Here is a 6,000-nt window from a genome sequence, read left to right on the forward strand (position 1 = left end):
ATATATAATTTAAAAAAAAGAAAAGAAAAGAAAAATTTCCACCAAAAATGTCAAAGTGTTTCAAGTTTTATACTTAAAAAGGTAAATTTTAGTTATCTGAAAAATCCACTTTTGTGTAATATTTCACTAGTTCTGTGATAAAAGAAGAATAAAATATTACTATTTAATTATTAGCATACAGAAATGTATCCAAGCAAATTGAACTACTTGGTATTTTTGCTTTACACAAATTCCATGCTTTTCTCCTTCTGAACACTTTGCTTCTATAGTTCTTTATTCTTGGGGTGTCCCATCTCCACCTATTCAAGAACAGAGCACTTGGAAAGCAAAGACTGTTTCATTTTTGTCATTTCATCCTCAGCAGATACAACAATATCTTACACATATGTTCGCTTATTAATAAATGTTTGTAGAAATTAATTGATATACTATTTCAAGACCCAGCTTAAATGCTAACTCCTTTATGGAATAATTTCAACAGTTGGAAGTAATCTTTTCTTTATGTTTTTCTTAAGCATTTTTATAGCTTATTTTGTTCGTGTAGATGCTCTATTTTCCCTATTCTACTGTAAACTGTTTTGGAGAGAGACCACTTAAAATTTTCTTTTTGCTATCTCCCCCATTATCCAGCCTGAATACCATACATGTAAGGTACCAAAAATATTGAATGAATAAATGAATGAAAAAAAAGTCCAAATATAAATGAACAGGGTGGCCTAGTTTATATATTATTAATATTTGTCCATCCTTCCAAACTGATTCAGAGTAAGGCTAAGTCAAGAGAAAGTCAGTGCCAAATACAGTGGGAATAAGTTAGTGTGTATATATGAGTTTATAGTGTATTTCTGTTCTTCATTTCTGTGTTAATTAGGGGGTTAGACTAAATAGAGTTAGTTATATAATTGCATTCATGTCTCCAACAGACTTAGAAAGGCAAATATAAATTGTTTTTGAATTATCAATTACTTGCCTAGGATTTCTATCATTTCTTTCCCAAACTTCCTTGTCCACCTTCACTGACATGGTTGACAAGAGAATTGGTAAAATTGTGTTACTTTTAGGAGCTTACTTAGAATTGTAGAATCCTAGAATTAGAAAAGGTTACAATACAATGCCTCATCCATAACACTCCTACCTTTGTACCTTCTTCATATTTATCTCTTCAAATACTCTATTTCATCAATGGAAGGAAAAGTTTTTTACTATATGATAAATACTATACTAAGCATTAGGAAGAGACAGAAAAAGTAAGATAATCAACAAATCAGAGAGCTAATATTCTGATTGAGAGAGACAATAGAAAAAGGACAGGTCAGTTCTTGGCAGATAGAAAGGCCAGAGGGGCAGCTAGATGGCGCAGTGGATAGAGCACCAGCCTTGAATTCAGGAGGACCTGAGTTCAAATCTGGTCTCAGACCCTCAACACTTCCTAGCTGTGTGACCTTGGGCAAGTCACTTACCCCCAGCCTCAGGGGGGAAAAAAAAAAAAGAGAGTAGATAGAAAGGCCAAGTGATCCTTGGTTTCTGGCAAGGAGAATAATAAGGTCTCAAAGACTTTGAGAAACAAGGGTAAGGCAGGGTAATAGACCTAAAGTCTAAGAAATCATGATTAAATTCCTGTAGATTAATCAGAGGTTTTATTTTTCAGGTGATTCTCAGTGGTGTCTCAAAACTGACCAATCATATTATGAGAAAAGAATACAATGTTTTATCATGTCTTTCCTCTATTAAAAAATATTCAATGACATTACAATGCCTACTGAAATGATTACAAAGCCTTTCAAACTAGTATTTAAGTCCCTACATAATTTTGTCCCATTCTACTCATCCAAGCTAGCTCTCCTGAGTGTATAACCTGCTTTCCAGTCTGTCCAGTTTTCTCATTTCCCATCATTTATGACATGTTTCTACACAGCTTCGAAACTTTCTTTCTACATTTCCTCTATCTGAAAAAAAAATTCTTTTTCTCTTTTGATTACTTGAATCCCTTCAGTCTTTCAAGGTATATCTCAATTTTCCCTCTTCCATGATACAAGCCAAGCAATTCCAGAAAACAATGATCTTTTTCCTTACTGACTGTCCATAGCATTTATTGTTTGGATAATATTTGGGTACAGAGAAAGGTAGTGCTCATAGAAGAGTTTTAAAAATTATTATTATAGGCCACATAGTTTTATTTATTAATTATTTCATGAATGAATGTCTTTTACCTATTAAAATTATGAGCTTTTTGAGGACCAGGATCATTTCTTACATATTTTCTCAAAGCGCCATCTCATCATACTCATAGTAAGAATTTAGTAAGAACATAGTAAGAAAAAGAATTGATTTGAATTGAGAATTTCCCCATGCTTTAGCATCTCCCTTCCTCAATTTTTTCCCTTCTTATTTTTTTTTATTCTAGTTCCTCAATTTCTTCTTATGCTTAGAATACAAACAAGACCAAAGATAGCCAAAAGAGATGCTGAACCTTGGGTAGATTGGGAATCAGAAGACATATGTTCTGTTCTTAATCTGGGACTGTATGATCTTGGTAAATTGACATATCCTTTATCTATCTTAGTTTGCTTCTCTGAAGCATGAATTGGTTGAATTTCTGGAAAATCCTTCCAAGCTAAATGTTCTCGGATACGTTCTAGATGCATCATTGGAGAAAATAAGAAAAATATTCTCATATTTAACAAATTTCAAGTCCCTATGTACACTTTATGTTGCCAGAATTTTTTGCAATCACAGTAGCACCCATTAACAATATGGTTCAAGAAAAAATTTGTTGATATCTGGCATGGTTTTAGATATGAGTTAAATCGTAATTCTTGGACCGTAACAGCTACATATCTATAAGCTTATTGCGACAACTTAAATGACCAGCAAGATTATAAAGGGGTTCAGCTGTATCATCCTTCACCTGTCAACCTTAATAATTTACATAAAATAGCTATATCAACACAGCAAATTATTTAACATCTCAGTGCCTGAGGCAATTCTTTTAGACCTTTTTTCTTTTTTCTTTTTTTTTTTTTTTACCACACAGTTGTCAATCTTTATCAAAAGGGGAGTTTACATCCTGGGAATTCCTGAGAAATCACAGTCATAAATCCATATAAAATATGGTATGTATAAAAATATAGTGTATATGTTTCTATATTATTATTATTATTATTTTATTATTATAGATGCACAACATAGAAAAATATTGGTGTAAGCTTAGAATTTCACTAGTAGCTTAAAACTGCATTCAGTTATAGTAAGACTTTTTGTTGTTTTTCATGACCTCATTTAGGGGTTTTCTTGGCAAAGATTTACCGTTCCCCTCTCAGCTGAGGAAACTAAGAGAAACAGGGTTTCTTGACTAAAATCACATAGCTAGTTATTTGAAGTCACAAAGATGAGTCTTCCTGATTGTAGACAATAAGACAAAGAAAGAGTGGTTCTATAACTAGAGAAAGGAACTGAATTAAAATTCCACGTATGAATCTTAGTCCCTTTATGACTTTAGGCAAATTATTTAGCTTCCCAGGACCTTCATTTTCTCATTAGCATAAAGGAAGGGGACCAGAGAGAGACTCTTTTTCCACACTTAAATCTATGATTTTTTAATTCTTGTACAATTTTCTCTGTATATGACATAAGTATATACCTATGGACCTAACTTTTCCATTTACATCCTCATTCACAAAGATGAACAACCCCAAATTAACTCTACAAACCTGCTTCCATGGTATGAATTGTAAGGTTCTCTTTTTTTTGATAAGCATCTTTTGAAATGTCTCACAAACATCTATCCAAAGTAGAACTTATTGGGGGAAAAAAAGGTAAAATAATGTCATGAAAAAATAGGAAAACATTTTAACTAAAGTCCTGCTTGTACAATAAGTATCTTACCCTAGATGTCCTTGATCACAGTGGAATTAAGAACTCTTCAATCTCATCTCAGCTTTTCACTCCAGAAGACAGCACTCTTAAAAGTTCCTCAGAACTGTTGATTTGAAGCTGGTGTTGAAATAAAAGTCATAGCAAAAGCTGAAAACAAGGAAACTGGAACATCCTTGGTTAATATTTCAAGTTTTTTTTTTTTCTAAAACCCTTTTTATTTGGTTCTATAGCCTACATGAATATTATTATTAAACAACTTCTTTCTTGTCAAATGGTTCAAAGCCTGTTTCATGGCTAAAATTAAAGAGAAAGTGGTCTTTTGCTAATAATACCCTTATGTTACTCAGAGCCTGTTCAGACTTGAATCCCTCAGGAATGACATATTTAGGGAAATATGAACAGGAAACTCAGAGCTAGGCATAAAGCCAAAACCAGGAAGAAATGTGCCAAAGACTTGCGAAACTTAAGTACATATTAGCTCACATTAAAACTTTGGTATTATATAAAGATGTACTTCTTTCTAAATTAAAAAAAAAGAACCCTTTATGTTCATCTTAGAAAGTACTTGTTAATTTATTCAAAATTAATCCTGCTACTCAAGACAGAAGAAATATTAGTTTATAACATTCTAAAGGGAGTACCAAAGATAATTTCTTTTTCCATTGTATTATTTCCAGACACCTCATACACAAGGTTCTCTGAGCTAAGTTGCCTGAATCAATGGTGTCAAAATCAAATAGAAATTGGGGCTTCCCACTTCCCAATTTCACTTCCAATGGTCTTGTGATGAAGAGAGCCATCTGCACCTAGAGAAAGGACTGTGGGGACTGAGTGTGAATCACAACATAGTATTTCACTTTTTTTATTGTTGCTTGCTAGCATTTTGTTTTCTTTCTCATTTTTTTTCCTTTTTTGATCTAATTTTTATTGTGCAGCAGGATAATTATGGAAATGTGTATAGAAGAACTACACATGTTTAACATATTGGATTACTTGTCATCTAAGGGAAAGGGTAGAGGGAAGGTAGGAAAAATTTGGAACACAAAACTTTGTAAAGATAAATATTGAAATTTTTCTATGCATATATTTTGAAAATATAAGTCTTTAATAATAAAAAACATGCAGACCTCAAGATCCATAAGACCAAAGCTAAAAATCATAGTGTGGAAATTTACAACTTTCTTCTTGTTTTTCATTGATTATGCTAAATCCACACATATATTTAAAGATAATTTCAGGTTCTAGAAAAAAAACTGAAAAGATATAATTAGACAAAACAAAACACAACCACAAACCTGTATTTTTTACTTCTTTGCTAAGACTAAACACTCTAAATTCTGAAGACAGAATGGACATAATAGTTAAAAATAAATTTCATTTATTCAAAAAAAAAAGGAAACTGGGACCACCATACATAAGGATCTTTGTGAGCCACATATTAACTTAGAAAACCACCTACTAATATTATCTATGTTCTATTATATTATTTATTTTGTTATATGTTTCCTAATTACAATTTAATCTGCTTTAGGTTGCACTCATGTTGTGGACCTCATAAGGTTCCAGCCCTATATTTGACACCTCTAACTAATGTACAACAGAGTGTCAAATAGGGTACCTACTCCCAAATTTGGTCTGAACCAGATTAAAATGTAATTGAGAAATATTTGTAAATGCTAAAAATATAATAAAACATAAATAATGTTAATACATGGTTTTGCTAAGTCAATATACAGACCACTGGGATCCACTTATAACTTCAGTGACCTCATTTCTTATGAGTTTGATATTCTTGATGTACAGAGCTTTTTCTAATTCATTTCCTTTAGAAAAAAATTGCTTCATTAAAAGACTAACAACTAATGTCAACGCAATTAAACTGCTTTATATTGAGTTATACTTAAATTAATTTTAATGTATAAATGCCCCAATAATTTTAATTTATTCCCTTTAGTTCTTCATCAGAATTCTTTTTGTATATCTGTATAATTTGTATGCACTTTGCATACATATTTTCTGATATTACTTTGTATAACTCCTATCTATTAGTCTTAATTGCTTTATAGTATTCCATCTGAGGAGAAAATGAAGCTGGTGACTGCATAGCCCACCCTCACTGAAATC

The 6,000-nt window shown here is 31.9% G+C and overlaps 1 protein-coding gene across 4 annotated transcripts in view; it reads right to left on the reverse strand.

The window, feature by feature from the left end:
• IL1R1 (interleukin 1 receptor type 1) overlaps window positions 1-4,228 on the reverse strand; it is a 73,994-nt gene extending 69,766 nt beyond the window's left edge. For all 4 annotated transcript variants that reach the window (XM_074299740.1, XM_074299743.1, XM_074299735.1 and 1 more), the window contains exon 1: window positions 3,886-4,228. The gene's annotated coding sequence lies outside the window, so the exon portion shown is untranslated. The remainder of the gene's footprint in view (window positions 1-3,885) is intronic.
• Window positions 4,229-6,000: the final 1,772 nt, after the last annotated feature.

The sequence above is a fragment of the Sminthopsis crassicaudata genome, chromosome 3 (genome assembly GCF_048593235.1).
Source record: "Sminthopsis crassicaudata isolate SCR6 chromosome 3, ASM4859323v1, whole genome shotgun sequence".
Taxonomy (NCBI): domain Eukaryota; kingdom Metazoa; phylum Chordata; class Mammalia; order Dasyuromorphia; family Dasyuridae; genus Sminthopsis; species Sminthopsis crassicaudata.